The 16,929-nt window shown below is 49.0% G+C and overlaps 1 protein-coding gene across 1 annotated transcript in view; it reads right to left on the bottom strand.

Annotated features, from left to right (window-relative positions):
- Positions 1–16,929, bottom strand: part of MAN1C1 (mannosidase alpha class 1C member 1) — a 133,330-nt gene that overhangs the window by 43,629 nt on the left and 72,772 nt on the right. The window lies entirely within an intron of this gene.

Genomic DNA, 16,929 nt, shown 5'->3' with positions numbered 1-16,929 from the left:
CTGATTCTCCCCGTGGACCTGAGGTCTTCTTCCTCGGAATTCTATGAAAAGAACTGCTTTCCAACTTGGAATAGAGTAACCTGGGTCATTCCTGCAGTTTCTCAAATCCGTCTCAGGCAGCGAGTGTCTGCAGGCTGAGTCTAAGCCTGGTCACTCCAAGCCGGCACAGGCCCTGAGGAGTCGGAGTGTCACTGCGACCTGCTGACTGAGGGCTGGGCAGCCTCCTCGCACTGCCTCCGACCCAGGCGAGGAGGCCTCCCTGAGAGCCAGTGCCCCTTGCCAGCAGCTGCTCCTTGTGGCGTGAGGTCCTGGGGGCAGAGATCAACCCCAAGATCCTGGCCCAGGGCGGACAGTCCACAAAGGTTTGCTGGTGGGATGTGGAACTCTCCTAAACGCCAGTCCCCACCCCTTTCCATCACAGGCTAATAGAAACAATTGCGGTTAGCAGTGACCAAACACTTGGTTGGTGCCACGCATTGTGCTACGTGTCACACACATCTTGTTTTTTAAACCTCATGACAACTCTTATTATTGTCTCTCTTTTACAGATGAAGAGTGAGACTTCAAGGAATTGAGTCACTTGCTCAAGATTTATTTATTCAACCAAAAACATTTTTGAGTGCTGGGGCCGGGTGGGGTGGGGGGGTTTGCGCCTGATGCTAGAGCACAGTGGGGCAAGGCAGTCCTGGTCTCCACCCTCAGAGAGCTGCTGGGAGAGAGACACCAATCAGGCGCCACACAGATGCCATCTGGCTACAAAGTAATGTGTGTGATAAAGGAAAGTGAGCAAGCAGCAGCGTGGCAGGAGGGTGGGGGCGGCAGCACTGCCTCCTGAAGGAAGCACAGGAGGAAAGGGGATGGGAGCGTGTCAGGCGGAATGCACAGCAAACAGAACAGCCTGAGGCGGGGAAGTCTCGCTGTGTTTGTGGAGCAGAGAGGTCACGGGCAGTGAGAAAGAGGGAAGGCAGTGAGTGGGCGGTGAGGAGGAGGGGCCGGGCCACCCAGGGCCTTGGGGCTGTGGGGATGGCCTAGAAACTTGTTCTGACCGGTGTTTGGAAATGATCCTCCTGCGGCTGAGTGAAGAGTGGCCCAGAGAGGACCCCATGTGGGGTCATTCGGGGAGCTGTTGATCTGGGTTGCTGAGTGCCCACTAGTCACTTATGGAGGGAAGGAGGGAGCAGGGAGCACCTGGGCCTGTCACTGAGACCCCTCGAAGGTAGCTGTTTACCACGTAGGGGACAAGATGAATTAACCCAGAGCACAGGGCAGCACACAGCAACACCGGGCAGTTGCCTCATCTCGGCCCCATCAGGGGAGATGCCAGCTGTCCTCTGACAGCACCAGGGCAACCCAGGCCCGCAGGCACAGGGCCACAGTGCCATCTTGGATATACATTGCGGCCACACAGAGTTATGCATTGATCATGGCAAAGTTAGCCTCTGGGCCAGAGCCAAGAGGGGCAGATGCGTGGCTCTGATAATAAGATGAATGATGATTATTGGAAAGGGGGAAAGAAAGGAAATCAAAGAGGCCCTATTCAACCCAAGAAACAAAGAGACGGCGGAGGCAGTGCTGGGAGAACCTGGTACAGAATGGAGCCCCAGCAGAGGGTCCTTCCAGGCACCGAGATGGCTGAGCTGCAAAGTATGGGACAGCAGAAAGGGCTGAGCCCTGGAGCCACACTTTCTAGCTACCTCAGTTTCCTCATCTGTACAATGGGAGCAACAACACCTCCACCTTGCAGAACTACCTTGAGGCTGAGAGAGCACACAGTGTGTGTAAACACGGGCGCAGCAGCTGCCCACGGCAGGCCTCAGCGATGGCGACCCGCGTGTGGAGGCAGACACCGTGCTGCTGAGCGCCCCACGGGCAGCACCTCTTTTAAGCCCAAACGCCCTATGAGGAGGGTGCTTAGTGTCCGTGTTTTACAGATGCAGAAACTGAGGCTAGAGAGGTTGTGTAAATTTCTCAAGGCTGTTGAATGGAGAAGCCAGAATTCAACTCCGCTGTCTGCTTCGGAGGCTCTGCGTTTCATTACTGTCACATCCTGCTCCTGTGCAATATCTGAGAACGTGGCCAGGTTCAGAGGGTTCGCGAGGATCTCAGGGAGGTGCCCACAGCCACAAGACCCCAGGCCATCTCCTCAGGGCCTGGCAGTACCTCCTACCCGTGGGCTGGGCAATGGCCCTCAGTAGCAGGCACTGCATGAGAAGAGGTGAGTGTCTCCTCCTGCAGGAACCCTGCCCATGATATACTCAGACCAGCCTGGCACCACATCCTCCTGAGACAGATTTTTATTTCCTACAGGAAATGGGGCAGGAACTTATTTTGGAATCAGGCAGACATAGTGTAAAATCTTACACTGGCTATTCCTAGCTGTGTGACCTTTGGTTAGCTATTTCACCCATGTGAGCCTTAACATCCTCATCTGTGAAATGGGGATAATGTCAGAGAATGCATATTAGAGAGACTGGCACTAGAAGGTGCACAGTAAAGGTTTTTTTTTTTTTTTCTTTAAATGTAAATGGGCTTCTGGGGATGCCTGTGAGCCACCTTTTATTCAATTTAATTTGACTTCTTTTAGAGGCAGCAGTAAGAGTGGTTCTGTTCAAAATGTTCGCGTCTTGGCTTTGCATATTGCCAGCTGTGTGACCACAACTAACCTCTCTGAGCCGTAGGTGTGGGCAGCTTGGATGAGGCACAGAGTCTGGCAGAAAGGAGGAACAGGAGGTGGAGGGTCTGTGCATGGGCTGAGCAGGAGGTGGAGGGTCTGTGCATGGGCTGAGCAGGAGGTGGAGGGTCTGTGCATGGGCTGAGCAGGAGGTGGAGAGTCTGAGCAGGAGGTGGAGGGTCTGTGCATGGGCTGAGCAGGAGGTGGAGGGTCTGTGCATGGGCTGAGCAGGAGGTGGAGAGTCTGAGCAGGAGGTGGAGGGTCTGTGCATGGGCTGAGCAGGAGGTGGAGGGTCTGTGCATGGGCTGAGCAGGAGGTGGAGGGTCTGTGCATGGGCTGAGCAGGAGGTGGAGGGTCTGTGCATGGGCTGAGCAGGGAGAAGCCCCTACCCGACTCGTCATGCCCACCCCGTCCTCAGCCCCTGGTGGGACAGCCCTGAGCATGCTTCCTGGGTGAGACCTGCCTCTGTTCTAGATCTCGGGGCCAAAGCAATTCACAAATGCAGCAAACGTGTCACAGCCCCGGAGACAGCTCTCTCTGCTTCAGAGAAAACAGTTCCATTTCCTGAAGATGGAGCCCCAGGAGCCTTTCAAGGTTTTCCCAGCGAGAGCAGTTCTGGGAACTCAGGAGGCGCCGCCCTCACGAGACTGAACAATTAAAGCCCGAGTATTTGTCATTCTCAGCAAAGGTTTGCGAGGATGACTGAGAAAATGAAAGAAGATCTGATTTTGGCGGCGCAGTGTTCAGAAATTTATGGTAATCCATTTCTGTCAATCCAGGAAGGCACTGCTCAAATCATTAAAAAGCCATCGTACTTAATCACGCTCAGGGAAGGCTGGTCCATGCCTCTTAGATCATTTTCAAATCGTTTCAGGTTAACTTTCAAAACCTGACAGGCAAGCAGGGAGGGGATTATGACAGATGATAATCTGAGGAATTTCTGGTTCTGGTTCTCAGGAAGGTGAGGGATTTATTTGAGAGGAAATCGCCACCCAGGCCTTGGCTTGGCGGTGGTGGGGGTGGGGGGGAGGAGGAGTCCAGGATGGATCAGCTGTGACTTCTGCCCTCGAGGAGTCTGCAGCTGCTTTCTTGGAAAAACAGCAAATTCATAGCAAACTATTCAGTGAACGAGTAGTTATGATGAATTGTGGCAGGTGCTGATAAAAGGCAGAAGTTGGCCCAGTGGTTAAGTCTCAGCTGTGAGCATACAGACCTGGGTTTGGAATTTGTCTTTGTCACTCACTAGCTGTGTGACCTCACAAGTTCCTATATCTCAGAGACTCATCTATAAAATGGGATGCCCATCTCAGAGGCTTGGAAGGTTACGGATGAGTTAATTCTTATGAAGCCTTTCAGGCACTGCCTGGTACATACCCAGTTCTCATTCAGTGCTGGCTGAGCAGCTAACTCTGCTGAAGGAGGCCCCATAGATGACCCTTGATTTGGATCAGGAAGGATGAGGAGGAGTCTGCAGGGGTAGAGCTGGAGGGAGGGCATTCCAGCAAAGGCCCAGTGGGGAGACTTTGGTCAGGGAGGAGGAGCACAGGGTATGTGGGAAGGGGAATAAGAGGGGAATGCTGCAAGCTAAGCTGGAGCCCTGTGAAGGTCTGTGGATGCCGGCTAAGCAGTTTGGGCCTTATTGAGAGGGCACTGGGGAGCCATGGGGGTGTGTTAGCAGGGCCAGGCCCTTGAGCAGCTGTGTGGATCAGGAGCTAATTAAGGGGCAAGGAGAAGGCTGTGGAGAAGGTGGAGAAGGCTGGGACGGTGTGTGATCCAGGCTCCTCGAAGGGTTAGGGACACCTGTGTCTTCTTCCAGGTCTCAGTCCATGTTGGGGTTTATTGACTTTTAAATGACTGCCCCCCATCACACTGATCCAAGGTCCCAGCCCTGTTTGAGGAAGATAGCCTTTATGAGGGCCAACAACGCACATGCCCCCCTTCCTCAGAGCACAGCCGTTGTGGGGAAACTGCTGCCCAGTCAGGAACTGCACGTCACCCCCTTTGCATTTAGGTGGGGCCCCATGACCAAGTTCTGGCCAGTGGAATGTGGGCCTGAGTTACATACACCACTTGAGGCCTGGTCCGTTAGCACCAGCTATGGGGTCCTCCAAGGCTGAGACAACCTTGAGAGTCATAATCTGAAGAAGATGGAGCCTCCGTCACCCTGGGTCCCTGAGTGACCGTGCGGAGCAGACTCCCTCTTCCTCCCACCAACTGGACTTTACATGAGCAAGAAAGAAATGTCTGTTCTCAATCCCCTGAGATCTCGGGGGTTATCTGTTACAGCAGCTAGCATTACCTTAAATAAATACATCGAGATGTATGTTATTTCACCTCTCTGCGCCTCAGCTTCTCTACTGCATATTTTTGTGAAGGCCCCAAACGACAAATGTGAGCGATGCTTTGCAAGCCGGGAAGTACTGCAGAGGTGCCGTTCATAGAAGTGTTATTGGCTTAGGTCTCTCCGAGAGCTTGAAGGAGGGGGACTTTGCCCAGCCACTGCTGAGGCAGGGGGAGCGCAGCCCAGGCTTGGAGAAACAAGGGGTTGAGATCCCCCAGCAGATTCTGACCCAGCCTGGGTCCTCACTCCAGGCTGAAGTTCCGCCCCTCCACAGAGATGCCTTCCATATAGCTGAGTCCCCTGGGGCCTGGCTTCCATCTCCTGGTGGAGTCGGCCCAGCCTCCCTGGTAACTTGTTCCAGCCTCTCACAACTCATTACCAGGAAACTGCATGCCCTGCCAGGAAGAGGCACGCCTGATGCTTCAGACATGTCAGGTAGACACTGTTATCAAAACCTTGTCTTGTCTCTGCACAGCCCCCACATTCTCTGCTCTGGTGCCCTCCTGCCAGGCTTGTTGCTCAGGGCACGTACTTGCTGCCTTTGGAGATTCGAGAACCTTGTGTGGTTGGGTGTTCTGTCAGACAGTCTGGTGGGAACAGGGGCTCTGGATGGAAGCCTGTATGGGTGGCGAGGCTCACCATGCGCTCCACTCCTAAGGAGTCCTGCAGTCCCAGCCCAGGACTGGTGTGAGACCCTGTAGGAAGGAAGACAGGAGCGAGGCCTGAGCAATGTGTGATGTGCTGAGCTGGATCTGGCCTTGGGCAACTTTAACAGGACCCTGGTCATTACATGTCCTTTTGCTGGGGTTTTCCTTTTCCGTGTCTTGAGGGCAGGGGATGGAGAATGCCCCATCCCCAGCCTCTTAAGCCTGAAGTCAGGGGCAAGGCCACATCATTCTGTATACCTGGCTCCACTGCCCTCTTCTTGGGCGAGCAGGTGCAGACACTGGCCTCCCTCCTGTGCTCCCTCACCTTTGCCCACTGCCCTGCTTGCCAGCTCCAGCTAGGAGCTTTGAGGAGCTCTCAAATCACCTGATGGAGTGAAACCATCAACACCCTGAACTAGACTCTATAAGCCACAACAACGACAAAAGCATCCATTGCCACAGTCTTTTCACACACAATAATGCACGTGTTTGATTCTTATACACACCCAAGGGGTGCCATCACCCCTATTTCACTGAGGAGGAAACTGGGGCTCATAGAGATTAAATTACTGGTGCCCAAGGTCACCCAGCAAGTCCACTAGGCAGTAATTTGAGCCAAGTTCAGCAGGCCCCATAACAATCACGGTCACTTGTTTAGGACATCCTACATGCCTTGCCATCCACTAAATTGAGCATTTTATTTTTAATCCTCATAACAACTCTACAGCATAGCAAATTCTATTATATCCATTTCCAGGTGACAATACTGAGGTTCAGAGAGGTTAAGCAACTTGTCCAAGGTTACACAGCAAGTAAGCAGGAATCAAGGTAGGAAAAGAGACTATAAGATCCTATTAAGTGAAAAAGCAGGCTATAAAACTGCACACATGCAGGTCAGAACTCCCTTAAAACCATGAGTATGCACAGATCAGATGGGTGGGATATGGTAGACAGTGGTGTGCGTCTCAGAGTGAGGCAGGGCCTGGCAACATGTTAGCTCATAGTCTCTCTTGGCTGAATTTTTCTTTGTAAGGATGGCTGGGCGTTAAGGTGAATAGGAACCAAGTGGGTGCAGGTGTGGTGGCTCAACAACCTTTCTTGGCCGTGGTGGCAGCGGGTCCTCCCGCCCTCTCCCCAGGTGCAAGAGCCACCTGGCCAGGTAACCTCTCCACCCCACCACATTCCAGACAGGCTTCAGTCTCAGGCAGAGATCAAAGCAAACCAGCGACCACTCCTCTGGGACGCATGGCTTTAGTAGAAGTGAACGCTTGCAGGAGAGGGGCTGAAGCAGCAGTGTTAGAGAGGCCCCGTGTCTGCAGTCCCCCCAACACAGACACCAAGACCAAGGAGCTGGTCTCCAATTACCCTCTAAAAGGCACTTTGTGATCTAGCCCCTGCCTACCTGGGCAGCTCATTACCCACGTTTCATTTCAGGTTACAGTCACACTCAATTCAACACAGCATACCAAGCCTTTGCCCAGGGTGCCCGTCTGCCCAGAATGCCCTCCCTTCCCCTGCCCTCCTATTATTCTTCATCTCTAGAGTGCACATCTGTTGTTCTAATTGCCTTGAATCCATCCTCCACCTTTCAGATTGTTTAGAGCCTCCCTTAAATGTCAAATATCTTAAACTTCTGTTAAACACTTTAAAAGGCAAAGCGCATACTTGCTGTGTAACCTTGGACAAGTTGCTTAACCTCTTTGAACCTCAGTTCTTTTATCTGGAAATGGAGATAATATAATTTGCTATGCTGTAGAGTGTTATGAGGATTAAGAATAAAATGCTCAGTTTAGTGGATGGCATGTAGGATGTCCTAAACCAGTGGTCGGCAAATCGCGGCTCGCGAGCCACATGCGGCTCTTTGGCTCCTTGAGTGTTCTAACGCCACTTCTTCAAAATAGACTCGCCCAGGCCGAAAACCGACTTCCGTGCATGGGCCACGAAGTTTCAATCACACTGTACGTGCGCGCCCGCACGTGGTATTTTGTGGAAGAGCCACACTCAAGGGGCCAAAGAGCCGCATGTGGCTCGCGAGCCGCAGTTTGCCGACCACTGTCCTAAACAAGTGACCATGATTGTTATGGGGCCTGCTGAACCTGGCTCAGATTACTGTCTAGTGGACTAAGAAGGTGAGAGAGGAACTGAAAAGTGTGACGGGATGGCCCAAGGACACACTGCACACCTGCTCTGGAGGCCTCGGGATGACCTCAGAGGCCCCGGGCAGCCTGGCTCGAGCCCGCCTCTAACAGCTCCTGGGCCCTCGCAGCGCCGTGCCCTTGCACAGGCTGTGCCCTCTACCTGAATGCAGTCTGCTCTTCTCTGCACGGGAAGCTCCAGCTCATCCTTCGAGACCCAGTTTGATAAAGCTCCAGAGGTAGAGTCAGCGGCTCCTTCCTGTGTGTTCCAGCACTCTGTATCTCTCAACTACATGTGGATCCTTCTCTCTAGGAGAACTCTTTGGGGGCAAGGGACATGGCTATCTCACCTTTGCATCTCTGGCAGCAGCCCAGAACTGGCCTAGAAATGGCTTATGAGTGAATGAATGAGCCTCATGCTAAGATCCCAGGATGCCTAACTCCCCACTTCCTGCTGGGCCTTCCCTCTCCCGTGAGGAGAGGAACAAACTGAGCCTTTGTCTCCAGACGACGGTGGTATTGACCAGAGTTGGGTTTTAATGGTGCCTGAACAAAGGGCAGCGCCCACGTTCATTTTCCTTGGCTAATTACATTTCCCAATTGAAACGCTTCTCTCTGGGCTGGTGTTAAAGACATGATTAGTTTCCAGAATGGATTCAAAAGAGGTGAGAAGCAAGAAAATAATTAAGCCAACTTGTGATTGAATCAAATAATTAAGCAGATTACATCAGTTGCCAAGCCCCAGCCCGAGCCTGGAGAGTGCATTTCTCTGTCAGAGAGAGCATTTCTGATCGTGTTAGAGATGGAGAGCGGTTTCTTCTGAGTGGTAAGTAAAGGAGTGACTCTTTCAGCAGTATCCATCAGAGTGGCAGGACCCTACATTACTGGTTTAGGCAAATAATTCAGGGTTTAACAGAAGAAAACTTGAAGGTGGGAAGTGCTCTGTTCCAGAGCCATGCCTGGGCACCATGGCAGAGAGGCAGAATCAATGCCACCAGTGTCCTCATACCCGTGTCCACACCCTTTGCCACTCTGAGCAGGGTGTCCTGCCCTGTCGTCTTACTCTGGGCTCAGCCATGTGGCTAACACTAGTCAAGGAGAGCAAATGTGATGTAAGCAGAGGCTTGAAAAAGCACTTGCATGTTTCCACTTGCTTTCTTGCCCCCTTACCATCACCGTGAGAATATGGCTGGACTAGACTCCTGAAAGGGAGAGACGTGTGGAGGAGACCTGTGTTGCCCAGCTGTCCAGCCAGGGGACGACCCAAGTCAGCTGCCCCCAGACATGAGGGTGAACCCATTTAAGATCAGCGGAGTCCCTTAGCCAACCCAGCCTGGAGCAGCTGAGCCATGAAGACTCCCATGCTAGATGAATACTTCCTGTTGCATGCTGTGAGGTTTGTGGGTGTTTGTAATGCAGTATCACTGTGACAACAGATAAATGAAACAGTATCCCTCAGCCCAGGGCAGCCCATTCTCCAGCCACAGCCTCTAGAAGGTACCCTGTACCCTCAGCCAAGTATCTTGGCATTTGAACAGTACATCCTTATGCAAAAATTCATCTGATCCTCACAAAGGCTTTTGGGAAGTAGTCAGGACAGGGATCATTTGCCCCATTTGACAGATGATGATGATACTTAGGAAACCAAGCAATTAGAAGAGCAAGAGATTGAGGTTAAAGAGAGTGGGTTGAAGGAATGCATTACTTCTATTTCACCACAGAAAGTGCTAACACCTCAGTATGAGGTGTTTTTGTTGTTGTTTTTTTAAGGCAGAACCCATAAGGACAAAGCAAACAGGGAAAACACAACAGCAACAAAGTCTTGGCAGTTGGAAAGGAGAAAGACATGTAGGAATCTGAGCCATGACACCGAAAGCAAACAGGCTCTCGGGTCTATACCAGAAACCCCCAGGGGCTCTGGGATGGGTGGCAACATAAGGCATCTCTGGAAGTGGAATAACAGGAGGATTTGTTGAAAGTCAGCATGAAAAAAAAAAAAAAAAAAAGCAAGTCAGCATGAAAGGAAGTAAGACGCATAGATCTCCTCCCTGCCTCTACCCAGCTAAGAAAATGTCCCCTTCGTCCCAGCAGAGAACTAGGGGTTACATCTTTGGAGGGAGTAAGACAAAGATCCTCTGGGTTGTGGGACACGTGGCAGAGGCAGAGGGCACCATCCTTGCCCCACTGTGTCCCTCAGCCCTTCTGATCACCTGGTTCTCAGCAAGCTGCAGCCAGGAGTCCACTCTCTAGAAAGGAGAATGAAAACATTGTCTATGCAGAACCTGACCAGCCCTAGATCGCAAACACCTATATCAAGAGTGTCCCTGTCCCGTCACCCCACAGTAAGGCATTGGCCAACAGAACCCACTCACCACCCTGGAGCTCCAGCCATCTTATTTTTGCTCACGTTTAACACGAGCACACAGCCAAGAATCCCCAAACATTTGAGAAAGACTAACACGCAAGGAAGAAACAAACAGGAAAAGTAAATTTAAAGGACACAGAGTTTCTGAAAGAAGAAGGAAACTACAAAAAATATCTTCAGAGACACAAAGTAAAATGGTGCATCTATGAGATAAGAACAGGATGCTCAAAAAAGAACATTCATAAAATAAAACAGAACTCTCGGAATTAATACACCCTCTGACAGCAGAAATGGAAAACTCAATACAAGAGTTGGAAGATAAACTTGAGGAAATTTCCCCGAATAGAATCAAAGAGAGAGGGAGGGAGGAAAGAAGAGGGAGAGGGAGAAAACAGAAGAGAATTGATAAGAAAATTAGAAGACCAGCTCATGAGGTCTAATATTCAAACTGCAGAAATTCTAGGAATGGAGAAAATAGAGGACAAAATTACCGTATTTTCCCGTGTATAAGACACTATTTTTTTCTAATATCGTTAGACTGAAAATCGAGGGGTGTCTTATACTCAGAAGTCAGTGGAGGAGGAAGCCATGCAAGTTGGCTGAGGAGAAAGCCACGAGGGTGCATAGCTGCCCATACCTTGTTAAACAGGCTTCCTCCAATCACGAGCCTTATTGCTACTAATGTCAGCTGATGCTGTAATTGGAGGTGGAGAGTGCGCAGATGCAACAGGGACCGGAGCGTTCTGAGCTCATAAAGATGTCAAAAAATAAAAAGTAAAATACCAGTAAGTGATCGTCTTACTCTGCAAAATTCAATCTGAATTTAATCAGCTATGCAATAGAGCATGGAAAAAGAGCTGCAGAGAGATAATTTGGACCTCCTCCCACTGAGTGTATGATCAGACAGTGGAGAAAACAGGAAGAACAACTCTTTAAGATGCCAAAAAAGAAGGTCTTAAGAGGAAAATCAGCAAAATGTTTAAAATATTGATTTCTTAATTTGGGGTTGGAAAAGTGGGGGGCGCATGGAAGTGTCTCTTTTTTTTCTTTCTCTTTTTAAAAAATATATTTTTATTGATTTTTTACAGAGAGGAAGGGAGAGGGATAGAGAGCTAGAAACATCGATGAGAGAGAAACATCGACCAGCTGCCTCCTGCACACCCCCCACCAGGGATGTGCCCACAACCAATGTACATGCCCCTGACCAGAATCGAACCTGGGACCCTTGAGTCCGCAGACCAACGCTCTATCCACAAACCGGTTTCAGCTGGAAGTGTCTTATACACAGAAAATACGGTAATTAAAAAAATAATTCAAGAAAATTTTCCAGAACTGAAGGACTCGCAGACTGAAAAAGTCCACAAAGTGAATTTGAGAGATGTACAGAAGAAAGGGCATGGACTTGTCACGTAGAGCAAACAGTATAAGTGTGGCTGTGTCTGCTAGATGCCCCCTAATATTCATTCTTTCTTGATTTCTACAGAAACAAAAGCCATAATTTTAGCTGAGCTCATGGCCATGAGAATAACGACTACATCTCCCTGCCTCCCTTGCAGCTAGGTGTAGGCATGTGCACAAGTTCCAGCCAATGAGATATAACTGGAAGTGGCGTGTGCAGCTCTGGAGAGTGTGTTTAAAAGGTATGTGGACATGATGACTGGAACCAGAGCAGACATCTTGGACCACGAGGTAGAACCACTACTAAGAATGAATGGTGGAACCTGAGTCCCTGATGCGAGTGGAGTCACCTTACCAGTCCTAAATTAACTACCTGGGCTGGTGACTGAGAGAAAAATAAACATCTTTTTTGATGTTGTTTAAGCTGTTGCTTTTTTAGGGTTTTCTGTTAGTTCTGGGAGAATCCAACACCAAGCAATAAAATGAGCAAAGGCAAAGAGAAGTGAAGTGAAAATGTCCCCAGTGCCATAGACTCCTGGACACCACCATGAAGATTTGACTATGTATTGCTTGAGGGCAGGGCCCTGGTGTTCCTCATGGTTCGGTTTCCAGGGCTTGGCCCCAGCAGGTGCTCAGGAAAAACACTGAGTTGCCTGGAAGACCATAACATGGCTCAAGCCCCAGCATGATGCCATGGACTGAATGTTTGTGTCTCCCCAGCTTCATATGTTGAAACCCTAACCCCCAATAAGATGATACTGGCAGATGGGGTCTTTGGGAAATAATAAGGTTTAGATGAGATCCTAAGGGTAGGACCCTCTGGTGAGATTAGTGTCCTTATAAGAAGAGACAAGATCCATGGCTGGTTTGGCTCAGTGGATAGAGCATCGGCCCAAGGACTAAAGGATCCCGGGTTCAATTCCGGTCAAGGGCACATACCTTGGTTGCAGACTTGATCGTTGGCCCCAGTCAGGGTGTGCAAGTAGCAACCAATCGATATCCCTCACATCAATGTTTCTCTCTGTCTCTCCCTCTCTCTTGAACTCTCTCTAAAAATAATCAATGGAAAAATATCCTCGGGAGAGGAGGAGGAGGAGGGGGAAGAGGAGGAGGAGGAGAGGAAGAGGAGGAGGAGGAGGAGGAGGGGGAGGAAGAGAAGGAGAAGAGGAGGAGGAGCAGGAGGAGGGGGAGGAGGAGGAGGGGAAGAGATACCAGAGAGCATTCACTCTTTCTCTCTTTCCCTCTCTCCCTCCCTCTCCCACATGTACACAAAGTTATATGAGATGTGAGTACATAGAGAGAGGGTGGACACCTACAAGCCAAGAGAAGAAACCTCAGACGAAACCCACTTTGCTGGAACCTTATTCTTGGAATTCCAGCTTCCAGAACTTTGAGAAATAAATTTCTGTGGTTTAAGCCACCCAATCTATGGCATTTTCTTATGGTAGCGGAGATGACTAACACACACAGGAACACAGGATAGACTATGTGCTTGCTCTCTGAGGGAGAGTCTGGACCTCCCGCCCCCCACCATAACCCTTGCACCCAGCTCCGGAAGGCTTATTATGGGACCTCAGGTGTTTGTTGAAGTAAGAATGAAAGGTTGATGTAACAGAAATCTGAGGTTTTAAAGGCCAGTATCCACACATCCTTCTTGTTAACAGGTCCCCAAATTGCCATCTGCCTCCTCTCCTCCCTCACTCCTAGTCCATGCCCTTCTTGGGGTGGAACTGCAAACCTTCAGCAAAGGGAATGAGCAGGAGGCCTAGACCTCAGCCAATCCATACCTTTCATCTCTCCGGACATAAGAATTAGTTAGAGACAGACAGAGCCATGGGCCTAATTAAAGCTTGTCAGAGCTAATCTTGGGATTTCAATGGAAACAATCAAGAAAAGTGGCAATAGCTATTTTATACCACACACAGATTAAAGCTAAAGTAACTGGAACATGTTGCTACTGTAATTGTACAGAAACTTCATTTCTTTAATATGAACTTTTCACCTTTCTCTCCTTTTATTAAAACTGGCCTTACCTAGCATCCTGACTCACCCACTTCCCTTTCCCTTGCAAGTCTATCCCTTAATCATTAAGCCCTCAGGACAATGAGGTCAGCATTAAATAATCTTAGGAACAAAGCCTTGGGCCTGTAGACCATAGAGACAGAGTTTTAGTTAAATTAGAGATAACATCTAGGCCTCATTTGTATTTCAGCTCCAGAAAATCGGGATGACCCCACTGACCACACCCTTGTGAAAACAGTGACGCCATGGCCGATATCAGGACCAGCGGCGATGACAGACTACCCCCTACTAGCACCGAACAATCAGTAGAGACCATGACCCTGGCCATGATTCTAACTCCCTTAGCCACCATGATTAATGATTTCCCCCGTATAACCCATTCCCTGGAAGCCATTAGGAAGCCAGGTCTTTGAGCACAAACTCACTTGTGACTCTAGACATAGTGCCATTTCCTTAAAAATGAAGCTTTACTTTCTTGGCTCAAACTCCTGTTTGCATTTGATTGGGCTTTGATGCATGCAGGCGAACAAACCCCTTTAATTCGGTAACATCATTAAGGAAGAACCAATCTGAGGATGAAGCCAACCCAGAGAGAGTAGGGCCAGAGACAGAGAAACTGAGTCTCGGTGACTTCATTTGATGCCTGGATCAAGCTGTGACTGAAGTCTGTGCCTAGTGGTTTCAAGTAAGCGATCTAGTAAGTTCATTTTGGGCTTAAACCAAATGGGCTTGAGTCTTCGTCTCTTGCAACTCAGAGAGTGCACACTAACACAGCTGACCTTGAGGTTAATGTCACCCTTAAAATATGCCATCTTGGGGGCAGTGCTGCCATCTAACACAGGTGCCAGGGCACCACCAGGCTGTTGCATTAACTCTACTTCCTTTCGAGTGTAGCTGACTCAGAACTCAAACAAGGCCTCCTTGATTCTACTGGTATGTGACATTGTAAACCAATCTCACATTATCAGCATTGCAGAAATCCCCCTATAAAAATACAGGAGTCTAAAATGTTAATCTGGGAATTAGTGGACATTTATCTTCTTTTGGATCGGTATAATTTCCTCCCATTTTTTAAATCTGTTTTCTGAGCCACCTCATTTATCTAAGCTTTCAAAAGCTCATGCAAAACACATAATGCACTTCAGCCACAAAAATCAATACTGGAGGATGCATTTTTACCAGGATGGCTACGGAAATTCTTCTACTGCTTTCCTGAGGCCTTACTACCCAAGTTTTTATTCATGAATGAGGGCCAAAATAGATTTATTCATAAACCAAGCTTTTCCCTAATGTTCAAATCAAGGAAAAACATAAGTTAAAAAATACGTTCTTTTTCATTTTTGAAGGGAAGGAGGCTTCAAACAACCTTCCCCTCCCCTCAAACACCAGGGACAACTGACCGACTTTAATTAAAGACCATTTACCCTGGGAATGGATGGCTTGCTGCAATTTGTACCTAAGAGACACATTTGCAGACGAATGGATTGCAGTCCTTAGATTTTCTCCAACGAGCGGTTATGTGCCCTTGCCACTTCCTCACTCCGAAAAACTCTATTAAGAGAATAATTTGAACGGACTCTCTGCGTTTTAAAATGTGATCTATTTCAATGCCTCCAACAGTTTTCTCCCTTTAAAAATGAGTGATATTTAAGGGAAAATGCCAGCTGGGTGTCTATTTGAGGAGGGGCTGCAGAACCTCGGTTTCTAACCCCCTCTTGCAAGTGCGTGAGTAACCAACCTGTAGCCTGGGGTTGCGGCTGCAAATAGCAGACAGAGACAGTTTTGGAGCACAGGAGGAGGCTAATAAGTTCACACGCTGGTTCTGGACACCTTGTGCTTTTTCCTATTTCCTGGCTTCCCAGTGCTGGAGGGGTTTGGACGGGGCTAACTCCAGAGCCATGCAGTTTAAGTGGAATTGTTGGGCCCTAAGGCTTCCTAATTTGTTAGTTGTCTGAAAAGAGGCCTGTGGGTCTGCCTCAGCACTGGGCTAAAGGAAGGCCAAACCAGAGGGAGGTCTCTGATAGTGCCTCCTCCGAGACCCCATGAGCACCTGTGTGTGCTGATTACAGTGCTTCTGTGTCTGTGATCCTGAGGGTGCCTTGCCAGAGAGGCCAGGCTGCCTCCTTAGGGCTTAGCTCATTACCTGGTGCTCCATACATGCAGAGTGAGGTACTGAGGGAAAACCTGTTCTTGAGTTCTGTCCATTTGGAGCTGAACTCAGCACCAACAGTGACTAGGAACCTGGTCAGTTTATCCCAATTCCAGGAAAGGCACATGTAGCCTTGGCCTGAGACGATGGAACTTCAACTTCTTTCTCACACTGATCCATGAGCTATCAGATTTTAGAGCAGGAAGGAATCTCCGTGTGGTGGTTTGAAAAAAATATTTCTGTTTTTCCACCCCTCCCTGTATCCATGACTTTGGCAACGTGACTTAGCAGCAGCTCCTATCAAGACATGGAATCTACTCCTTACTCCTAGGCCTAGGCTGGCCTTTCAACTTGCTTGACCAACAGAATGTGAAGGAAATGACTGGCAGTTCTGAGCCTGGGTCTTGAGAGGCTGTGCCTGCTTCCACCTGTCTCTGCAGTGAGAAGAAGTCCAAGTCTACATGTAGCAAAGCTAGTCATCCAAGCAAGGTTGTCCCAGACCAATGGGTCCCCAGGTGACCTACCAGCTGACTGTAAACACATGAGTCAGCACAGCCAAGACCAGCAGACTCATGAGAAATAAATGGTTTTGGGTCACTATTTTGAGATGGTTTGTTCCACAGCATCAGGATAGGCTGAGTTCAGCATTCCAAACCGGTGGGTACCCTGAGGTCCATACAGGGAAGAGACAGTCCCTAAAACCACATCTGCCAGTGACAAGAGTCCAAGTACGGAACCACTCACCCAGGGCTCTTTCAACTGTACTGGATGCTGACCTTATTCCAAGAACCCCTTTTGCATCTTTGTAAGCCATCAGCCCTCAAGTTCTGAACAAAAGGGCAGGAGCAGGTACCTTGAAGGTTGCTGAGCAGTCATAAAGAAGCAAACTATATATCACTTGCTACCAGCTTGCTACCTCTGACGTTCTAGAATCATACTCCTAGAAAGCCATTGGGTACGCACATATTGTAACCGTGTGTCCTGCCATAAAACTTAAACCACAGTAGCCTTTTTCCAATTTGTAAAAAATTATGAAAATCAATAAGACTTTTAAAAATATATTTTTTATTGATTTCAGAGAGAGGGAGAGGGAGAGATTGATGGATTCATTCATTTATTTCCTTATTCATTCATTCATTTTGTACTTTTTCCAGTACCCACTCTAGGCTAAACACTAGAGAGAACAGAGGTGAATAATCGT

Source organism: Eptesicus fuscus, chromosome 9 (assembly GCF_027574615.1).
Source record: "Eptesicus fuscus isolate TK198812 chromosome 9, DD_ASM_mEF_20220401, whole genome shotgun sequence".
Taxonomy (NCBI): Eukaryota; Metazoa; Chordata; class Mammalia; order Chiroptera; family Vespertilionidae; genus Eptesicus; species Eptesicus fuscus.
The sequence above is the reverse complement of the archived record's forward strand: the minus strand, read 5'-3'. Positions and strand labels throughout refer to the sequence as shown.